This window comes from Fistularia commersonii, chromosome 14 (genome assembly GCF_037954325.1).
Source record: "Fistularia commersonii isolate RoL2024-O1a breed Wild chromosome 14, RoL_Fcom_v1.0, whole genome shotgun sequence".
NCBI lineage: Eukaryota > Metazoa > Chordata > Actinopteri > Syngnathiformes > Fistulariidae > Fistularia > Fistularia commersonii.
In genome coordinates, this window is record NC_141297.1 from 7,874,993 (window position 1) to 7,899,315 (window position 24,323).

Consider the following 24,323-nt stretch of genomic DNA (forward strand, 5'->3'; position numbering starts at 1 on the left):
GAACACACTTCCTATATTTTCTGGATTTTTTGCAGAGTCCTATTTTTCAAGGCACATTTTTAATGAATTTGAAGATAATTCCATGCTTCTGGCAGATTAATTGTATGGTTATTTCAAAATCATTTCATTGCTGATTTTTTTTTTTGTGTTTTGCGTTTGTTTTGAGGTACTTTTATGACCTGTGTCTTAATGAAGTGATGGACTTGCTGTCCCCACTACCAGCTTTACCTTATTAAATTGAATTACTATGAAATAATAGACCCCGCTGTTGACAATCAAAATGACACATAAGGGATGATAATAAAATCCAAGATTATGTAGCCTTAATAAACTCACAGTGTTATATTATTCAACAAACTGTGATGAAGGTGATGACGACGACTATGTTTCCGTAAAGGAAGTGAGCTCCCTTGAATGTTTGTGAAAAGACACTTTTTTTTTTTTCTTTCCAGATTCTTCCGGTGTGAAAACTCTCAGGTTGCAACAGATGACCCCCCCCCCCTCCTGTTCATAGAATGGTAGGGGCCGGTCGTTACCATTCCCTTTGTCAGGATAACTGCGTTATTGTGTTGTGAAAGTGACGTGGCGTCGGGGGTTTCGGGAGGCAAGGACGGCGAATCGGGGTTTAAATTCAAATTAAGTTATCTTTAAAATATAATTCAACACCCCCCCCCCCCTCTGTTTTTTAATCAGTGTAATTTTTAGCCAATTTCCACAGATGCTATCTTTCATGATCATCTCTCTACCCGTCACTTCAGGTTACCTCACGCGTTTGTTTTGCCGATTTCTTGTAGGGGACATTTCTCGCACCTTCACCTTCTGTCTGAAACGTCACTCCTTGCTCATTTCCAGCTCCTTGATTTTTACCCCCTCCTAATCATGCAGTGTTTTTTGAACAATTTCCTGCCCATTTTGGGTTGTGATGCGTTTTGCGTGGGTGCCTCCGTGCAAGGCTGCGCGCTTCCTGTCGTCCCCTCTCCCCGTCAGGTAAATTAATGACTTTATATTTGATGAGACCATCCGACCGCCCCCCCCCCCCCACAACCCCCGCCCCCTGGAATGCACTCAATCTGCTCTCATACAGTTCCTGCCGATAGAGAGATAAAGTGTGAGAACAACAATGGACCTTAAAAGCACCAATGGGACGTTCACTGTCAACACCCCCCCCCCCACGACCACCTCCCTGACAGTTTAGAGTCTCACACAGGAAGCGCCACAGCCCGCAAAACTTGGGGGTGCGAGGGTGGGGGTAAACAAAAGCTTAGGTGCAGCGAAGACACTGGAATATTCCGGAGGTCTCAAATTTAAGGTCAGGCCCCAAGAAATGAAAGCCGCCCCCCCCAATTGGAAGGCGTTTGCCATGTGATTGTGCTCAGTTTTTCCTTCGGGGGTGGCATCATGTGGCTTTTGGGTGATGTTTTGATTGAATTTTGGTCTTGATCCCCGCAGATCTTCAGACGACTGTCTTGACTGGTTGGGTTTTAAAGAAGAGAGACGAGGGGGTTAAGAAGTTTTGGAGGGTCAGGCACAAATGAACTCAGACTAATAATAACAGGGATACTAATAGCTACATGCTTACAGGAGACATGATGCAATAACAGCTTTATTATTCATATGACATACCAAATCTTTCAAATTTAAAAATCAATGTATCTTTGGTTTGTGTGTGTGTTTTTTTTTTTTTTTTTTTTTTTTACATAAATGACCAAATGCTACTAGGGTGGGCGTGGAGGGCGGGTGTCCCTCCAATCAGAAGGTTAGCGGTTCCACCCCTGTCTCCTCCTGTTTTCCTCTTGCAAGATGCCGAACTCCCCCACACACACACAAACACACTCTTGCACCCTATGGCGCATTTAGCGCCTTGCATGTCCGCTCTGCGGCGTGTGTGTGAGTGTGAGAATGGTATCCAGTGTAAAGCACTTTGAAAAAAAAGGTGAAGAAATCGCTATATAACCGCAGACCTTTTACTATTTGAACAACAGAAGGCAAGTATTTTTTTTTTAATTTTGCCCAAATAGCCCACCTCCCAACCTCTAACCCCCACCCACACACACACTCACACACTCTCTTTGCTGGGTTAAACTGGGAAAGGTTAGCACGTTACATTCAAGCATCAGGATATATATTATCGCTGCGGAAGTGAGTTAGGCTTCATCACTGACCAATGGAGGAAGGACAGGAAGTGAGCGCGGGGGCTCGTCGTCACATATCTCACTACTGCCTGCCTGCCTGTGTGTGTGTGTGCGTGTATGTGTGTGTGTGCGTGTGTGTGCGTGGGGGGGGGGGGGGGGGGCTCTGGAATGTGAAAAGAGCCCAGGGTGTCGGGGGTTTCTATCCAACTGACCTCCCCGCGGGTCAATGATATCTGCCTGCTAAATATGGCCGCTGTGTTTCATTTGATAATTCGGTATCGGATGACGCTGCCGGCAGAATCCCGACTCTCCTGTCTCCTTACGGCCCCCTCCATTCAACAAGCCACGATAGACTCGCACAAAAAAACTTGAAACCTAAAAATCACCTTCAAAAAATCCCGCGTGAAATTTCATGTCAAAATCAAATCTGGAGTCGCTGAAGCTGAAATAGGTCCTCAAACGTCCACCTCTACTGAAGAACCTGTACTGGGAGCCCGAGGCGGGTTGTCATAGAAACGTTGAGCGGGAACAACCCCGCGATTATCAAAATCTCGGTGGCTCTATATAGCCTCTGCCGGGCCTCACATAGATACGTCCCCACCTGCACCTGCGCCGCAACGCCCATGTTGGCTCCGCCTCCCTCGCCTGGCGAATCCCCCCTGTCCCCCCACCGTCCCGCGTCCCCTGTCCTTGAAATTGTTTTAATTAGCCCCTCGGTGGGTGGGAGGGGGGTCCGGGGGGCGTGGAGGGGTGGCGGTGGGGTAAGATAAGAGAAAATGCAGGGTCACAGCAGGAAGAGGCCACAGATCCTCGAAATCCAAACAAAGGTTTCAATGTGACCTCGACGTCTAATTAGGCAAACAGCCTTTTGCAACTTTTATTTCTTTTTATTTATTTCCACATTTCGACTTCCCGATCGACCCCCCCCCGACCCCCCCGACCCATTTGTTTTACGTCTAATTGTATGTGTTGCAATAATATGTTAATAATCGTGGTCGGTTTATTCTAAGCAGCAATTGTTTTAAAGTTGTTTTAAAAAAAAAAAAAAAAAAAGCAGGAAGGAGTTCAAGTCCTCACTTACAAATATTTTTGAATGAGAAGAAAAAAAACAGCAGAAAGAAAACAAAACTCGGAAGCCTGGTTGTTTCTGTGTGTGTGTGTGTGTGTGTGTGTGTGTGTATTGTCAGACCTCCCAGCAGAGATGAGGAGATTCCAGGAGGATTATGGGACCATTAAAAAAAATCCCTGTAACTTTTTGGGACGTAAAATCCCAGGAATGTCGGAGGAAACGCAGAGTGAGTACTGAGAGGTTCAAAACTAACCGCAAGTCATTGAGATCAAACACAGAACCAGAATTAAGGCGCTCTCCTGCAAGGAAAAAAGTCTCATTATCTGAAGAGGCAGGAAGAAATTGCCTCAGAATACACAAGATAAGAAAATAAAATATCATGACAATCAGTGCAAAGTTTCATTTTCAGAATGAGACAGAAATTAAAAAGTAGATTTTTGATAACAAAACAAACTCTTTTTTTTTTTTTTCCCCCCCGGACTTAAAAGGTAAAAAATAGAAAAGCTCATTTTTTAGTCCCTCCTCTTTCACATTTATTCATCTGACTCCAAACAAAAAAAAAAGTCTTTTACAAAAAAACTTCAAACAAAATGGGTGTGTGTATGGGGGGGGTCCTCATAGTTTGACCTCTTTATGTAAATGCTTTTCGCCACCTTCCAGATTCATCCTCCACCAAGTCAAACACCCACCATGTGGAGGGGGGAGCAGGGAAGAAGAGGAAGATCAGCGGAGATGCGTTCCCTCCCTGCTGCCCCGCTAGGAATGCCAGTTGTGTTGCCGAAGTCATGTGACGTCTCCCTGCCGCCGCCGCCGCCGCGTATCAGCTCCGGTACTTCGGATGACGGGTGTTCAGATACGCATCACAGGAGCGTGTGTATGTGTGTGTCAGGTGTGTGTGTGTGTGTGTGTGTGTGTCAACAAGATGATGTATATAACACAATTAGCAATTTGATTCAACAAGTTTAACCAAAGCTGGCGGGTGTACAGTGGAACAGAAAAATTAATGTTTTCTCAAAACCTCTTTATTTTGTTAGTCGGACATCAATTTTTTTTTTTTTTTAATAGTTTTTGATTATTTTTCAGAATCTGAATCAGACTCAATCTTAAAAAAAACAGATAACTATCATCTATAAACATATAAGCTAAAAATGAATATATAGAATAAAGGTGAAATTGAATAAAATTGAAATATGAAATCTAACTGACGTGATTTCGATATCTATAAATACATTTTTTGTTGTTTACCTTTACAAATTTTATTAATAGCAGGAAATGAATGTACTAGTAAAATATCAGCCCAGAAATACAAAATGACACTCAACATTCAAGAGTTTTTATTGTCTTTATACAAGCAAAACAAAAATTAGTTTGGACTCCTGCCCAGAGGCATGCATAAGAAAAATGCACAAGAAATTTAAATGGAGAAAGGTTGTACACAGTAGAATAAAAAAAAGATGATAGCAGAATAAAAATTGATGATGGCAGTAAAAAAAAAAAAAAAAAAGAGGGGGGAAGTGTTGTCGATAAATTGCAGGCTTTGTGCAAGTTCCAGTGTACAGGATGTGGAGGGTGTGTGATTAAATATGTTTAAATGACGTGCAAATTAAAATCACTTGATTTGTTCCAGAAGCTGATTTGCTCCTTCCCAGTCCGAAGGCTCCTGACAGTTTGATTTGGATTTGATCATCGATCGGTTTATAAAAACTTTGGATGGCGTTGCCCCCAGCGACGAAGGCCAGCCCCCTCTCCAGCGCCTGCCCCTCCCCCAGGCCGGGATCTGTGAGAAAATGTTTGTTTGTTTTTGCCCTCATAGTCATGCTGATTATAAGAAACTGGAGACACTGCATTCTTCTCTGCGTGGAATTTGAAGTTTTTTTTTTGTTTTTTTACCCCTCTTATCCCACCACCCCCCATGCACACACACACACACACACCTCTGGTCATCGGGTCACTGGCATAGAGGATCAATCCCTTTCTTTCCAATACATTCAAATCTGAATTTCATCCTCCGCGCCATTCAGCTGTTCAGATCAAGTTTAATCCCACTCCTGTGACGGCGTGAAAGGGTGCGGATTGAGTCGGACGTGTGTTTGTCCTGCGTGTTTGGCCACAGACGTAATATGTAGGAATCGTCTTCGGTCTGCGGAAAAATCTGGAAACAAAGCCTCCCCTTCATCTAATCTGGAAGCTTCTCTTGAGTAAACAATGATCAAATGAATGATCCATTGCAGGTCCGCCAAGCGGGCGCTGGGACCCCTGGGGGTGGAGGCTGATGGGTTTGGGGGGAGGGGGGCGTTAAATACATCTCAATCATCGAAGATCATTTTGGCGATAGTCATTATTTGAAAAAATGAAAAGAAATTACATATTGTGGATTGCTAGATTGCCAGGACTGAACTAAGAAGAAATGTATTCAAAAAAATTACAGTAATATATCAGGTGAGATATTGGCTAAAGTAAAGCAAAATTCCAAAATAAAAGAATTTGAGAACATTTTACCGGAATCTGTTAGCAATGAAAATACAGCATATTTAAATGAAAAATCAGCAACAGTTCGTTCAAAAATTGATAAGTAAATTAATGAATCTCCCTGAAAAATCTGGAAAATTTTACAGAAAAAAAACTTTAGACAGAAACAAAAAATAAATCGCATCAAATCAAATAACCTGAAATTCCCCAGAGGTCTTTTAAAAACGAGCAAGAAAATAATTCGCCCTGAAATGGTCAAGAAATGTCCACTTATTTTTTTACATCTCAGAAAAAAAGTTGAATTAAACACAGGGGGGAAAAGAAAAAAAAAATCACAAATAAATTTTTCCTTTTTTGTCTTGGAAGTTAAAAAAGAATGATAAAAAACATTAATCTAACACCTGCACCCCCACCTGTGTTGATGTCTCCGGACGTCCTCTTAGGGTCGACTTCCCCCGCCATGTTAAATGGAGCCCATCACCTCCCTCTCCCCCCATTCTCTGCTCTGAAACTGGACCCATCCAGCCATGTATCATCCCGCCGCCGCTTTTAGGGAGTGAGTGGAGCATGGCGGCCGAGCCGTGACGCTTCCTCCGCCACTGGACAGCAATCACCAAAAGACAAATGGTCTTCTATGGCAGCCGCTCGCTGGGAAAAAACCACTGGCCTCCGCTCACGCCGACGCACATCTCTTTGATTCCTCCGGTGTAGAGTTTAGACAACGGGGAGGAAAAGCACGCGGCCGTGGCTTCTTTTTCCCCCGGCCGGTCATCAAAACAATAGTTTGATTGATTTTCAAAAAAAAGTCTATGACTGATGCCCGATCATTCATTCTGTGCGAAGCTAAAACACTTAGCGCAGCTAACACGTGTTTCTGAAAGCAGCCAGGTGCTACATCTCGGCTCAGGTTTAGGAGGTTGACATCTTTAGAAAAGGATAAATAAGCAATGACAAATGTAAGAATGGAGTAATCTTTTTTTTCCCAATTGAAACTGAAGCTAAAATTAGCAAGAAAGGGTCACAAAAATTGAATTTGATAATAGGCTTAATTCAAATTGTGTGGAAATAAGCAAGCTTCGATTCAGTGTTATCTAATAGCCGATACACCTGTGGGAAAATATTTAGAGGTGTGGGAAAAAAACACCTCAAGTGTGTCAAAACAGCTTGTTGACAGTGTGCTTGCACACACTCACACACACACACCCGCAGCTAACTTTATTCGGAGAGCTCATTTGAAAAGAAGTGCATTCCTCGACGGTTTGTCAATTTTAATGGAAAACATGAAGACATAAGGTGCAGGATGGGATGGATGAGGCCTCAGTTGGTCCTCTGAGGTCCAGCACCCGTTAGCATTTCTGTCCATCACATTTGGAGTCAAACCAGTTTAGAAAGTCAAAATGAACTCATCAGTCATTCTAATCATGTTTTTGTCTTTCCGTTTTTTTCAAGTAATCTTTATTTGTGCATGTCTCATAATTATCATTTTTATTTCCTCACCCGAAACCTCCATCTAATTCCAAATACATTAAGATAATGTGTTATATTCAAATATTGTGATGTAATATATCCTGTGCCAAGAAACAGTTTGAAACCCTAAAAATAGTAAAAGTAAAATTATGAGTAAAAATACTTTCTTACTGTCCAATGGGAGGAAAAGGTGAGTTTTACAAAAAAATCATGAAAACATCCACAAATATTCCTCCCCTTAGGTGCTACTGACTCCTCCTTTTCCTCTTCCTCATCCAGGCCTTCCTCCCTCCACCCCTGCATCACAATCTGGACCCCCAGAAACCCAATCCAAGCGAACCGGCCGACGGCTCGTAAAAAAAAAGAGAGTGATGTGAGTGCCGTCAGTTACAGCAACCCCGGGACACACACACACACATACACATACACACACACACCGCGATCCCTGTGAAACAAAGTCGCAAAGTGCCGTCACACTCAGCGTTTTACGTTACCTTTTAAAAAACCCACCGTGTTTGTCTGGAAGCCGAGGGGGCCTTTTGAATGGATTTTTGTTTTTTTTTGTTAGTTTTTTTTTTTTATTTATTTTTTTATAACAGTCAGATTGCAGCTACTTGATATTCTCCTTCCTGTGCGATGAGACGATCTTGCCACCAAGGTCCAGAGGAACAAATATCAGAGTTTAGTTTTATAACTCCACGCCAAACACACAGAAAAAAAAAAAAAACAACAAATGGACTGATTTAATGGTTGTATTTTGAAGCGAGGGACAAATTATCGAGAGAAAAAAATGGCGGCAGGGCAGCGGGCCTCCACTCCCTCCGAGTATCAAGGCGGAAGCGAGCAGAGGCTTCATCCGGCGCACAATCAGATAGATATACAACTCCACTCCTGCCCGCAGATTTTTCTCATAAAAAATCCCTTTGATAGTTTAGCCATCTGGCCGCAGCCGAAAAAGGTCCTCATAAAAGAGGCCCAAATAAGGTCAGGGGTCACTCCCTCCCCGGGTCAGGGGCCCGGGGAGGTTGTTATAGTGGACTTTGCTAAAGTTGTCAGCTCAGATCCTCTTTGACAAATTAAAGCGCATTCTTGTGTTTTTTAACAAGTTTTTGGTTACAGTTGGCGGGGGGGGGGGGATAAAAAGTGGGGGGGGGGGGGAGAAAAGGGGGTAGCGCGGCGTCTTTGTGACGGCACTGGGGTTCTGGTGCCCCCCGGCCCCTCGCTGTAAAAATATGATTCACAGTCCTTGCAGGAGCCAAATATCTAATTAAAGCAAATAAAAAGAAAGAAGTTCAAGCATTTTTTTAAACGTGTGTGTGTGTGTGTGTGTGTGTGTGTGTGTGTGTGTGTGTGTAATGCTTAGCTCTGAATGTAAGGGAGGTGATGGATTGAGGTGCATTTACCAAAAAAGAGTTCCATTCTTTCCCACAGCAGCTGGAATCTAATTATTAAGTTTGTTTAGGAATTGATGATGGATGAACCTCAATGGTCTCCATCGACCTGGAAGATGAGTCAGGGGATCTTGAATGTCCTGGAGGATGAGTCTTAAGTGGTCTTGATTGTTTTGGAGGACAAGTCGGGGTCTCAGTTGTCCTTGGAAGCTGAGTCAGGGGTGTTAAATGTCCTGGAAGATGATTTAAGATTAGCTTGGTTGTCCTGGAGGATGAGTCTGGGCTCAGGACTGTCCTAGAAGGACAAATCAAGAATCTCAGTTTTCCAATGGACAAGTCAGGGGTCTTCAATGTCTTGGAAGATGAGTCTAAGTGGCCTAGATTGTCCTGAAGGACAACTCTTGAGTCTTGATTGTCCTTTAGGACAAGTTAGGGGTCTCATTTGTCCTGAGAGACAAAGCAGGGGCCTTGAATGTACTGGACTTTTCTGGAGGATGAGCTCTGGAAGATGAATCTAGGTGGCCTTGATTGTCAAGTCAGAAGTCTTGAATGTTCTGGAAAAGTCTAAGTGGCCTAGACCATTCTAGAGGATGAGTCTAGGCTGCTTTGGTTGTCCTGAGGACAGGTTTTGGGGTCACCTAACTGGTCTTGAATGTCCTGGCAAACAAGTAAGGAGTCTTGAATGTCCTGGAAGATGAGTCAGGGTGGCCTTGATTTGTCCTGGACAGTGAGTTTAAGAGGCTTTTGGTGTCCTGGAGGACAACCATTGTGCCTTGACTGTCCTGGAGGACAGTTCAGGGGTCTCAATTGTCCTGGGATACGAGTCAGGGGTCCTCAATGTCCTGGAAGTTTAAGTGGTTGTGATCATTCTGGAACATGAAACAGAGGCCTTGACTGACCTTGGGGACACATAACGGGTCTTGAATGTCCTGGGGGACAAGTAAGGGGTCTTGAATATCCTGGAAGATCAGCCTACATGCTTGTCCTGGAAGATAAGTAAGGAGTCTTTACTCAACACATTGTACATAAAAGGTCCAATGACAGTCCGTCATTAACCCCGACCTGCCCGTGTGTTAGTCCCAACATCCCAGGATGAAAGACCCCGACTTATCAAATCGTGTATGTGTGTGTGTGTGTGTGTGTGTGTGTGTGTGTGTGTGTGTGTGTGTGTCAATGCACATGACCTGCCCACTAACACAATACAGACACTGTGACGTTGGTGAACAGATAAAGACCAAAAACGTCTGAAGCTGAAGTCCGTTGGTTGAATGATCAGAAGCGCAACAACTGAGGAAACACAGCAAGGTAGCTAATGGTTAGCTTAGCTTAGCATGTTTTCAATTTTTGCTTTACCATTTTATACTGCAGCGCTTACACTTCAAGCACACACGTACAAGTCTGAGTTGAAGGGAAATGTTTATTTGCTGTGGAATTCTTCCTTGCATCATAACATGTAGCAGTCAGTCAGACAGACACCCTACCCCAACTCTGTATATTGCTAGTCATCTATAAAATTAAAAAAAATATTTCATGGGAAATCATTTTTCAAATCAGTATATATTTTTTTCTAATTCTACGAAAAATAACAAAAAAATAAGTAAAATAATAAAAATAAATAAATTCGAAAAAAAAACATGTATATATAAATATAAATAAAGAAAACACAGTGACAATGGTTAAAAGACAGGCAGAGCTAGAGGTTGCAGAGATGAAGATGTTGAAGTTTCTTTGGGAGTGACAAGGATGGATAGGGTCAGGAATGAGTATCAGAGGAACCGCACATGTTGAATGTTTTGGAGAGAAGGTCAGAGAAGCCAGACTGAGATGGTTCGGTCATGTACAGAGGAGGGATAGTGAATATATTGGTAGACGGATGCTGGAATTGGAGCTGCAAGGCAGGAGGTCTGGAGGAAAACCAAAGGGAAGATTTATGGATGTAGTGAGAAAAGATATGAAGTTAGTTGGTGTGAGAGAGGAGGATGCAGAGAATAGGGTTAGATGGAAAAGCCAAAATGACAATAAGAAAAGTGTGTGTATGTGTAAGTGTGTGTGTATATTTATATATGTATGTATCACATATATATGTATGTATGACGTATGAATATATGCATGTGTGTGTGTCTGTGTATGTATATATGTTTGTGTGTATGTGTATGTTGACCATATTATCTCATATTTATACTCATTTTTTTGTAAAAACTCAAAATTTTATAATACTGAAAAAAATTGAAATGTTTGAACTCTTTTTTTTATTTAGTTGACCTTCATCCTTTCCCAGAAGTTGTACCTTGTTTGCTGCAGGGTACTCTTACAGTACTTGCAGAGGAGAGGAGGATGTGAATTCTTCATCGCATATATGTATCAACAAACAGCTGCTCTATCCATTATGTGCGTGTGTGAGTGCACGTGCGTGTGCACGTCTCATCAGAAAAACAACAGGTCCCCGTGAGGATGCTGAGATAATTTCCAGACGTGTGTTCGATGTCCGCGGGGTCGCCGAATCACGGTTTCCCTCCCTGTTTACCACTTCTAACCTTCAGGAATCATCTCCTGCTACACCGATCAGTCTGCCATAATCGTCTGAGGCGCGTAGCCATGGTAACGGGCGGGGGGGGGGCTGTTAAAAATATGCCAGTTTCTCCTCTTGATTGCACTCAGAGGTCGAGTGATGTCTGAAGTCACTGGAAGCAGTTAAAATAATAGGAGGTGACCATGTGTTTGAGGTTATAGAGCCCCCCCCCAAAACACACACACACACACACACACACACATTCAGACCCCGAACCCGTTCTTAGTTGGAACTCTAGCTTTATTAGAACCTAGAGAATCCATAGCATATGAGGACAAAACAGCAGTTGTCATCATTTTCATTGCACCACTGCACTTTATCCTTTGTTTTACCATGTGTTTGCATGTGTGTGTGCATGCTTGAGTCATTGTGTATATATGTATATGTGTTTGTGTTTGTATATATACATACCTATATATACACGTATATATATATACACGTATATATATATATGTGTGTGTGTGTGTATGTATGTGTGTGTGTATATGTATGTATATATATATATACGTATATATATATAAACACAGAAGCATATTTGTTGGCATACTGTACTGAGCATATTGTTCACTTCAATTTTTTTTTAATACACACAATTCCTATATATATAACTTTATACAAAGTGTATGTTTATATTATCCAAACAAAAAACTTGAAGAAACATCTTGGGTTTAAAAAAATACAAATTTTTATTGAAAAAAATCTGAATTTAAATTTGACCCTTAAAAGTATAGAACATATAGATATATGGTTTAAATGTAGCGTATGTTGCTGTCTAAATAGTATACAAAAACAGAAAATGTGTACCAAATACTACTTTCAGTACTTGTGACGTCAAGTCCCTGCAGCCTGCTGACTTCCCACTCTGCGCACACAAACACACACACGTGCGCACACACATGCATGCATACGCATGTACAAACACATGCACGTACGGACTCGTGGCGCCGCCCCTTTTCATTCACAAACAGGGAGTGAAGTGGAGGGGGGGGGGGTCTGAGATCGGCGTCGAGGGTCCAGTACGATGCTCTTATTGTGAAAATCCGGCAAACAACGCCAGCGTTTCCTCTTTATCAGCGGCTCAACTTCACAGTTTGGTTTGTGTGTCTTGCAAATGAGCTGAATTATGGGGAGGTGGCTGAATGGTGTGTGTGTGTGTTTGTTGGGGGGGATGTCTTTTTTTTTTTTTTTTTTCTTCCACTGTTAAATCTCCTAAAGTTGAGAACACAAAGGGCCCTAGAGCTCAGGCCGGCCCACCCTGCAGATGGCTGAGGGGGGGCGGGGGGGGGATCAGAGGCTGTCAGCACGCTTAAACCAGCCAAGAGTCGGGGGCTTCTACCCTGCGGGGGAGGACAGAGCGTGAATGGGGTATTTCCAGCGAGCTCCAAAGCCCCCCTGCCGGGCATTTGTAAAATGATTTGTGGCAAATTTGTTTAATCAATATGGATGTGGGGGGTTTGGATCCCCTCCCCAGTCAGAAGTCTTTCTTTCTTTCACCTCTTTTTTTTTTTTTTTTTGTAAATGCATCAGTGATCACTGAGTGTGTGTATGTATGTATGTGTGTGTGTGTGTGTGTGTGTGTCTTTGTGGCTATGCATACCTCAGAGGAAAGGTGTTATTGATCAGGAGAGGAAACACATGTTTCAACAATGAGGAAACAAAGAGTTGTGTGTTTATTTTTAAAGTTCCTTTGCTAAAAAAAAAAAAAGGTGTTTTTTTTTTGGTTCTTCTTGTTTTTTGGGTTGTTTTTTTTTTTTTTTTTTTTGCAAGTGTTTGATGTGAAGCCCCGCACAGAGCTGGTTCACCCACCAGAAACGCTTTTCCGTTTATGGGGAACGGGAATGCAGGAAGTGTTGTTTCAAGGGGCGGAGCTATTGGATTTGTGACTTCTCAAATACTTCAGTTCCAGTCTTGCTCGGCAGAAAAATTCTGACTAAACTCCCCATGTAGCTTCTTTCTTTTAGATTTTAACTACCTTTATTTCTATCATTTTTTTTGGTTTGTTTCTTTTCACTTTATTCCCTCCACCACCGCTTCCTGTCTGGTGTCATAACAAGTATTAGTTTGTCAAAGCACCATTAAAAAAAAAAACATGTACTTTAGAAAAAAATATTTTTGATTCAGATTTCAATACACTATTTTTTTAATGATATTATCAGGGTTTTAATAACATATGTGCTCTAGACAAGTATTTACAGTGTCATGAAGGGCCACCTCTGTTTTCTTGCTCAGGTCTCCATCTCACAAACGATATTAAGGTTACAGTCGCTTTTAAAGTCGCCATCTTCTCGTCTCCAGTGAGACCCGATGAATCAGAGCCGCAGCCGACGCTTTTTCAGACGCATACCTCCAGGGTTTGAGGGATGTAACTGGCAAAAAACTTCACATTTCATAGTGTTTACTGAACAAGGTGTTTGTTTTATCGTCTGCGATTTTGTCATTTCTTCTCACAAAATTAAGGTTCCCAGTTCTAATCCGGTGATCCTTTGGATGCCGATTGTCCGTCTTCCTCCCGCAGTCCAAAATCAGTAGCTTCGTTTAAGACTTAAATTGTGGTTTGGGTTTGAATGAGAGACTAAATGGTTGAGTCTCTGCGTGACCCAGTGATTGACAGGTGACCCGTCCTGGTTGAACCCAACCTCTTGCCCAATGACAGCTAGGATTGGCTGATAGGAATAATTGAATGAATATTTTTGTGTTTTTTTTTCACGCAACTAGAATATATAATCCGGTGATCCTTTTGGGTTCTCCGTGTTTTCCCGCGGGTATTGATGAGAGGGTGAATAGTTGGATTTTTCCGTGTGTGACCCTGTGATCGACAAGTGAACCCCACCTGTCGGCCCAGTGAGAGCAGAGCTAGACAATAAATGAAAGCATAAATACGATTCAAGATGTGGAGAGTTTTGAGTGTTTACTCGAAATTTGATGACGAGACATGAAGATATGATTGTACCTGGTGTGTCTATGTGTGTGTGTGTGTGTCCTGCCGCTAGATGATTTTAAATTTAATTCCTGCTTTGACTTTTGATGAAATTATCTCATTCAGAACATAAAGCCATTTCGAGGAATTTCACCGATATTTTCGTCCTTTTGCATCTTCATGACAGGCAGCAGGGACCTGGGAACGTAAGAGCGTGAGGGGGTGTGTGCGTGTGTGTGTGTGTGTGTCTGTGTGTGTAAGCATCCAGGTGGCTTCAGTCTTCTTCTGTCCAACAGTTGAAAAGGACAAAAGCACTTTTATTTTTTCCCTTTTTGTGAGCTAGTGATTTACAGTTGTGCGTCCTATAAAGTAAACCACCCACACACACACACACACACACACACACACACACACACACACACACACACACACACTTTTTTTTTCACTACTTCCCGTCAGGAAAGTGAGGCCTTTGGTCTTCAACCACCACAAATAAATCATTTTGGGGAATCTGAAAGGGACATTTCTGCAGTGAAAGAGAATGACACAGTTTAACAAAGTTAAATTTTTTTTCGGTTTAAATTTGGTCAGTCAATCAGTTGTCGGTCTTTTGCTGAAAATTTTGTGTCATTTTTACATTTTTTTCATATATACATTTCATACATTTTTGCCTTAAACGTTTTGTATTTTTAATGTAACACCTCTGCCAAAACAATGTATTTTACCTCTTAAGGCTCTAACTTTAAAATATCAAATTATTTCCGATTTTTTTTTTTTTTTTTTTTTTTTTTTAATCTGTAACTGTAATCCAGAATATTCTGGGTTCTGCAAAGCAAAGAAAAGAAAAGAAATGTCAGTGCAGAACATCAAACTCAGCTTTTTTTATTTTTTGTAGAGGGTTGAAAGCACCAAATGCCTTCCTTGCACCTAGGAGTCAGAAATGTGTTCAGACTTGGGATTAATAAACGCAGGATTTTGGATGCTGTGATTTTGGATTCCGGCTTGGGGGGAAAAAAAAAAAACAAAAAAACGACACACCAATTCTCTCCGGTGGGTCAGTGGGGCTTCCCTGCCGATCCGGATCCGGGCTCTTCCTCTGGGAGTCTTTTACAGTTTGTCACACACTTTCACACTTTTGACTGAAAAAAAAAGAAAGAAAAAGCGGATCTTCCTCCCCGTCCTCCTCCTCACCCCCCTGCCCTCCCCTTGGTCTGAGAGCTGTCGGAGCGGAGCGGGCCAGCGGACAGATGTTGGCAGAATTCCCGGTTTCCTCTCTTTCTCTCGGACCGTCGGCTCTGAAAGGAGAAAGTAATCGGCAGAACATCCCATAAGTCGGAGTAGGGGTGCGGGGGGAGGGGGGGGGGGCTCCACAAGGCCTCCGTCCGACTATTGTCCAACGCAGAAGCCATTTCTCCAGTCGCCATGACAACGATAATACACTCGTATCCATGTCCCCGCACTCAGGTTGTCTGATCTTGACTGAAGTAACAATGAAAGAGATGAAGATTAAAAAAAAAAAAAACACCCAGAGGATTCTGGGTGATTTTTCTACCGTGCACTAATACTCAGTTTAATATACTACACACTGAGTGTATTAGTATTAAAATAAACATGTGTGTTAATATAACAGACCATTTGTTACAGAGCAAAAAACATATGTAGTAGTACAAAACACTAAGCTCATAAGTCTAAAACAAAAAACAGGTGTATTAGGACAGACACTTCCCACCTGGTACTTTACAAAATAAAAAGGAGTATAAAATTAGTATATTAGCATATTTTTTTTCTAAAATAAGGCAGATGTAATTCAATAAAAAGCAGGGTGGGTTTTAATGTCTTTAACATTTTAATACGGCATATTTCTAAAAAGATAGTTTGGTAGAAAAATGGCAGAAAAACACCTGTGTGTGAAGCTTAAGCAGGAAGTAAATGCTCTTGATACTCGTTAGCTGCAGTGGCTAAGTGATGCTGTTGTTTTTGTTGTTTTTTTACGCAGAATGTATCTGGCGGCTGGAAACACAGGCTGAATGGGCTGAAAACCCTCCAGGTGTCTTTCAGGCTGTTTAAAATCCTGGGCTGAACGACCACATTCACCGTCAAGTGCTCCATGTCGGGTGTTCCTTTTGTATTTCCTGCTCACCCAGACCCCCCCCACCTTCAAATCCCCTAAGAGCCCTTCTGAACTTTTTTTTTTTTTTTTTTTTTTTTTTTTTTTAACCAGTCCTGTGTTCCAATGACTCCAGTCATTGTTTGCCAGAGGGTCATTCATGCCATCACTTCTGTCCGGTGTTAAAAAAGAGGGAGCTGGAAATCCATTTTAAGTGATTTTTTTTTTTGTCAAACAAAAACAAAACAACAAATCAGTTTTTTTTTACAAATTCAAAAAGCGACATTGGTTCTTTTGTGGGATTTATAACGCAGTCTGTCAGTTTGAGGTATCTGTATTTGGCTTGAATACTCCCAACGCTGTACCACGCAGTAGTAATACTTGGTTCGGCATCAGAGGCAAAACAACAGATGTATAAATGCCAGACCGAAAACACAATGATAAACTTTTCAGATATTTTCATACGGATGTTTTCAGCTTGTAAATCAAATGTCGGAATTTTTAAACATGAGTTGTGGTTATCAGTTGTGTGTGTGTGTGTGTTGTGGCTACTGTACCCGAGTGTGTTGCGGTCATAAATATTTCACCAGCACCATATTTCACATTGTGATCTCTTGGCCATCTGGCGGCATTTTTTTTTCCCCCAGATGTCTTCATTGGACGATGTCGCCCCTGGTCTTTAGGCTCTGCCCATTGTCTAAATATTTTTTTGACTAGAGCCAGGAGGATAAAAACATATAATTAAATTAACAACTTACTTTTTTAAAACCATTTTTTATGTTCCTCAATCGTATTTTATTTCAATTTCCTATTTGTCATTTTGACATTTAAAAATCAAAAAGTTGTAAAAACATGAATATTTTCAAAAAATTACCATTGTTATTGTGATTATGATTATGATTATTATCATTATTATGTCTAAGTTGGGGTGGCACGGAAGACACCGGTTTGATTCTGACAAGTGGAACTTTCTGCGTGGAGTTTGCATGTTCACACCGTGTCTGCGTGGGTTTCCTCTGTGTTCTGCGGTTTCCTCCCACAGGTTAGTCAGAAAACATTGTGAAAATTGCCCCGAATAAATGAATGAGTGAATAGTTGTCTATATATGTGGCCCTGTGATTGACTGGCGACCAGTCCAGAGTGTACCCCAACTCTTGCCTGATGACAGCTGGGATAGGCTCCAGTATCCCCCGCGCCCCTGAGTGCAGTATAAGCGTAAGAAGATGGATGGATGGATGGATGGATGGATGGATGGATGGATGGATGGATGTCTGAGTTGTCTGTAGGTGTGGATGAGACTGACTGACTGGATGTCTCTATATGTGTCTCCCTGTGATTGACAGGTGACCTGTTGAGGCTAAGCCCCGCCTCCCGGCCCAGTGTGAGCTGGGATTGGCTCAGGCCCCGCCTATGTGACTGTGAGCAGGGTGAGTAGAAGCACTGTAGCACTGGAGATAATAGTAATATCTCAATGCCATTTTTTTTAAAACACACAGACAGAGTCCAACAATATAATGATTAGTGAGACTCAGCGCACAAACACACACACAGCTGGAATTTGAGTGGAAAAGTTTGACAGTTAATGGAGAATTTACATTAATTTGAAATAAACCTGGAAAGTAAATTTGTGTTTGCATTAGTACTTTAAACACTCTAAAGGCTCTGAAAACCACTAATCAAACTGATATGTTTCATACCATTGTGTGCGTGCTTGTGTGTGTTTGTGTGTGTCGGGGGGGAGTTGACAAGCTTCTCCTGATACAGTGAATCTTTGTTCCTGCGACACTCCATTGTTTATTGATGCAGCCACTTGTTAGAGTCGTGCAACAACAAAAGCCCGTCTATGTGTGTGTGTGTGTGTGTGTGTGTGTGTGTGTGTGTGTGTTTACCTCTGCACAGGAACCACCAGGCAATTCTCCATTAAATTACAGCCATGTGTGGACTGCAGATCTACCCTCACCCTCACCCACACACACACACACCCACACCCAGAGAGCCACCACATATTAACGTCACAATAACACAGTGGCCATCTTTTGTCATAGTGTTAGGGTAAAACTCAGAAACATGTCCAAGTCACCTTGAGGCCGCAGCACTGCTTGTTTGTGGAATGTCGTACCACATAATTTCCTCAAAGACCTTTAAAGACATACACACACACACACATACACACAGACCTAACCCACCCCCCTAAGAAGTTTTCAGTTATTGGTGTTATACAAATGACCAGGTCATCCTTTTATCTGTCTGGATTTCTGCTTCCTGTCCAGTTCTAAAATGTAAAAATTACTATCAAATGTACTCAGATTCTTGTAAAGCTACTATGCTTGGTCTTACACTCTATCTTATATTCATTTCTTCATTTACTTTAATGTATTTGTGACAGTAGGGTTACTTGAAAAAATATACAAGATTAAATGTGCCGCTATTTCTATTACTGTTAAACATTTCTCTGGAAGTCAAATGAATACTTATCAGTCTAAGTTTAAGAAGTCTTATTTTAGAGGTGTGGTCAAGATTTTTATTTATTTTTTTAATCCAAAAATGTATGCCATTCTTCTTCTTCTCCTTATTATTATTAGTATCAGTAAGAGTAGAAGTAGCGTAAAAGTAGTAGTCCTGCATATTTTTTTATTAAAAAGTGTATCATTTTTATTAATATTAACATCCAGATTATCATAATTATCAACATCATTACAATTATTATTATAATTGTATTTTTTTATGTTTTAGAAGTTGTAATTTCTATTATTATTACAATTAATGGCATTAACATAATTAATATGGTTGTTGTTATTGAAATTTGAAATACAAGTAGCTTAGAAAAATGAGTGACTTATTTTATCTATTTCTGATAAAAATCAGATGCAATCTGCTTAAAGTATGCTCACGATCACCTTCGTAGGTTAATATTCTGTGTCCCACCCCTTTCACAACAGGAGGGCTTCACTCCAGAAGAACTACCAACAAACTTCGAGGCAGCTGCATCAGCTACCCCTAACGGCAGAACCGGAGCGTGTTTGGGGGGGAAACCAGGTGAAATATTTCAATTGTGGTTGTTGTTCATGCTGCCGGTTGAAAAGCAGAAATGTGGAGGTTACATTAGGTGTTTCTCAAAAGACCAACATTCAACCAGTGTGGCTGGGAGGGATGATAAACAATATTTGCACAAACAGCCGATACCTTTCACCTCGGTGCCCTCGCTCTATTCAGAGGCATCGTTGGCACACAAAGGGACTAAATACGAGCGTCGGTGAAAAGAAAAACATTGGAAAGGCTGTTTGCTGATCAATAATGAAAACAATCTGACATTATAGTTATGGGCCACAGCCTCCACACTTGTGTTTGCTAGATAATACCCTGTTTTGATGACGAAAACAAAAGGCTGGCAGGGAAAATGACTGAATGTGCTCAGTGCGTGGGGAGAGGAGGGGTCATCGATTGCAGGGACATGAACGCCACGCTCAAGACTTCGATCCACCAATCGAGTCAGGAGCGCATAGGCAAAAGGCGATCTGGGCCGGAATTGCTGTCAGATCTGCAGGATCCCAGAGAAGGGGTCCCCACTCCAACATGAGCATAGACCCTGTTTCTCACTTCTGTAGTGCACGTTGGATTTTTTTTTTGTTCCCCTAGATTTATTCTTTTGTCTTGTGACACTTTCCCATCCTTTGTAATTCAACCTGATAGTTTCCCCACTGTCATGGAAAAATGTCCTGAGCAGTTGATGAAATGTTCCCTGCAAAATGAATGACAAATTGCTTTAAAAAGGGGAACAATTAAGAAAAAAAATATAGTAAAGAGAAGAAAACAAAAGTATTTCTAACAAAGTCTAAATTATAGTTGTTTAACAATGGTAATTAATTAAATGTCCATTAAATGATAGTAAGCAATTACATTAAATCATCCAAAAAATGAAGGAAACGACATGAAAAAAGACCCCAAATAATGACATGAAGTTGTTTTTTATTTATTATTTATTTCAGCATACAGGACTGTCTCAGAAAATTAGAATATTGTGATAAAGTTCTTTTTCTTCTGTAATGCAATTACAAAAACAAAAATGTCATACATTCTGGATTCATTACAAATCAACTGAAATAGTGCAAGCCTTTTATTATTTTAATATAGCTGATTATGGCTTACATCTGAAGAAAACTCAAAAATCCTATCTCAAAATATTAGAATATTATGAAAAAGTAATTTTTGTTTTTTTAATTGCATTACAGAAGATAAAGAACTTCACGCTATTCTAATTTTCTAAAACAGTCCTGCATGCCAAAATAAAATCAGAAAACTTCTTACACCCTTAACAAACTGGCCAAAACAATTGAAATTCGCTTTAATCAGCGACAGCGAAAAAAAAAGAAAAACATGTATAAAACATCAGGAGAGGGTTTGACCCGTCAGGTCGTTTGTCACAAATTTTAACGAAGGGGTGCAAACAAATAACAAGACTCTGTGATACTTTAGTTATCGGACTTTGCCATATTTGCGGGAAATGTGCGATGGACCATCTGTGTCGTGAAATAACATGTCACTCGTGGCTTTGACAGACACCTGAAGAAAAACTAGCAGAGGATCAAGTCATAAAACAGCGTCTGGGAAAGGCGCCATTAAGTAGTCTGTTTGAGGATGAAGAGTAAATGCGGAGGAAATGGCCTCTAACAGGCTTTTCATTATCTGCTTTGAATCGCATGAACGAAGGCGGAAATTGGGTGCAACCAATTCAGAAGGTCTTGGCTTGGCACGTTGAAGGTCTACAGCAAGTTGCGTTTCCCGGAGGATATTCAGAAAGACGAGTTGAATCCAAATTCCTGCTTAAATTACGGTCATTTATTGAAGACAGGAGTCCACAAATCACTCGGTTTTGTCATTTCATTCAAAATTCCAGCATTTATTCGAAAAACAGTAATGTGAGAACCCAGGAAAAGACACCAATTACCCGGAAAATTGCGAGATGTGACGTGAATATTTGAAAGTCATACCCTGAAAATATTATTTAATCCTCAAACGTCTCGAAATTAAGTTCCATAAAGATGATAAACCTTTGCTTATTAGAGTATCATGCTAATGTTAGCTAAAGCAAAGTTGTCGAGAAATTGCTAACAGATAGCAACAATCACTGTATCCAAATTTATCAGCTTACTATGATAGTTATATAATAAGACATAGCTAACGGTGACTGAAGCCAAGTGCCTTAGCTAGCAATGCTAACATGCCACAGCACGGCTAGATATCACTGTCACCAAAAGTTTGTGCTAACTTCAGTGATATCTAAATTCACAGTGAACATTCATTGTGCTTTAGCTGCCAGCTGTAGCTTAAACATGCAAAATGCTGAGTTCCTGAGCTGAATGCTAAAGCAAAGATAGCAGAGAGTGTAGTGGAGCACCTCTCCTGTTCCAAAATGTCACGGTAACACACTTTGCCCATTTGTCATTTGTTTGGTAGAGCAGATTTTAGTAGGTAACCGCTGGGGGCGTTGGTCCAAGTTAAGAGGGTTTGTTTTGTTAACAAGTGTGTTGTTTTGCAGCAGCTATTATTATTCATTACACGGCAAATTCCTCTGAGTCCAGTAGCATTATCTCACTACAGGTTCAAGCTAACAGTAGGATTAGCAGGCAAAGACAACGCAGTTGTGAGCTTTTGGAAAATGTATTTTATTCTTTTAATTTCAAAGACAATGATCACTTAGATTTAAATGATAGCCCATTTTTACATGCATATTTGTATAAATGAGTGAGAAAGCTGTGTGTGTGTATGAGTGTGTGTGTGTGTGTGTTGTGGGGCTGCCCAACTTTCATCTTTTACTGTGCCTTTAGAATAAACATACCAAAGTGATTGTTTGTCCACTACAAGGTCACCGTAAAAAGCGCGGCAAATCTTTCATCTGACAACCTTAATGCCTTTTCTGCTCGCCGCATCTTGCCGTTCAACTTGAATCGAGTGGGCAGCGGGAGGGTGTGTGATGGAAGGGGTCAGAAGTTGTCGATTGAACGGGAAAAAAAAAATTCTATCGCTCAAACAACAGCGGGCTATTTATGAGGTTGTTCATCTGTGAACGGTATACATTCACCATTGTCTGATGTCTGACCTGGTCAAGGACTCGGCGCTAGGCTTGCTCTTCTCAGCGAGCTGCAACTTATCAACCTCGATTGTTGTTTGCAGTTTTTTTTTTCTTCCCCTCACAAAAATGACATTAGTGACACTGTCCAGTGCTAAATGATAACAATAGGCATCAGCAGGCGGCTCGCAGCTATCAACTTGACAAAGGACAGGGGGATGAAGAAGAGGAATTCCAGTATCTCACCGGCTGCTTTGAGAAAAAAGCGGCAAGTTGTGTTGAAATTGTTTCACAGTCAGACTTTTCTTTTTTTTTGAGTAACTCTTTTTTTACAGGAGCAGGTTGAAACATGGCCGACCATAAAACAAAACAAAACCAAAGAAACATGTCCCTCAGTATCTTGCTAGCTAAAATATGGCGCTGAGACACAGCTCACATTCACTCGAGTCAGCTGTCTTACAACGTGGCGGTAAATAGCTAGCAAAAGTGAAACAGAATATCTTTACTAATCACAGAAGCGTGCAAACACAATGCTAAAAAAAACAGGCGCCAGAAGCTTCAACTAACTTGAGTAGCTTGCTAAAATACAGCTAATGCTAACTCGCTGTATGTCTGGGGCAACTGAAGGAGCATGCTGAAACACAGCTAACATTAAGTGAAACCAAGTGTCTTTCTTCAGCAAAGTATTATGCTAGCAGACAAAGCAGTTACCATTTTCTAAATTACACTTGTAATTTCCGAATGTTTTTGACAATTACATTAGCAAACTAGCACAAAGTGCTAACATTTATTAATTTTAACCTTTTTGTATAACAGAAAGGTGGCAGGCTAACGCGCAGCTAATTTTAACTGACGCCTTTTAGCTAACCGCAGGAGTAGAACCCTTTATTTTCGATTAGAATACAGCACAGACAAACAACATGACCTATTTTACAGTTTTTTTTTTGTGTAATTGTCGGACAAAAAGCCTGTAATTTCACGGATGTTTATCATTTTTAGCAGATTATGTTGTTTTGCCTACTTCGGAATAATTAGTCCCCGATCAATAAAAAAACAAAAAGAACATGATTATTTTGCTTCAACTTGACCGGATCATCGGGACTCAGGGTGGGTGGCCGTCTACCTCGACACAGCAGACCCCCCCCCCCCCATCCTCCCCACACTGCTTTATTGCGGTTATAATTTACCGTTTACTGTCTTATTTCATTTTCAAAAGGACATGGGTCGTGACGCCGATGTCACACAGGTTGCCACGACTCTTTTTTTTTTTTTTTTTTTTTTTTCTTTTTTACGAGCACACACAGTTTGACTTGGGCAGATTGAACGTGGAGGAAGAAACAGCGTATTCAAGCGCAGCGCCTTATTGGGGGGCCATAAAGCGTCTAGACAGCCCTCCCTCCTTCCTTTTTTTCCTACCTTCTGCCCGCCCCTTGAAGAGCATTTGTTTATCTGGATATATTGGCCGGCCTTTGTCTTAGGCTTATCGCCTTGTACAACTTGTCCCCTTCAACTTCACTTTTATTTATTATATTTTCTGAAATCAGTTTAATTTTTCATCTTTAATCCGAAATAATAAGAAGAAAAAAATCGAAAATTACTGAGCAACCGGAGAGGGAAGCATCTGGAAAACAAAGATCAGTTGTTTTTGTTTTTTTTATTCTGAAAAAAAATGGTCATTTTAACGATGAAATCCTCGCATCCAAGCAGCCGACGCCTTCTTAGTTTTCGCTGTCAGAGCGGCTGATCAATAACCAGGAACAATGTGACAATATGGTTTTCTTTGGCGGCGCCTCTGTAATTTCATTTGCGGCATTAATGGCGTGTTTTGATGTCTATACCTTGGGTGAAATATTAGGGTACAGACTTGACTGTGTCTCTTGTCCAACAAGGGGAATCGATCGCAGGGAGATAAAGCTTTAGGTTTTATTAATTTAAACAAACAAAACAGAAAGCAAGACCAGTCAACAACAAAAGGTCCAAATGTTTGCTGCTCGACGGTCGATGAAAAGGCTAATGACGGCGCCGGCGGTTTTCTCTGCTGACTTCTAATCTTTATATCCTCTCTCTGACCCATAAGATGTATATTTGAACGTCACTCTCAGGACAACTCGTGGGGGAATTGGCCTTTCCTGTTG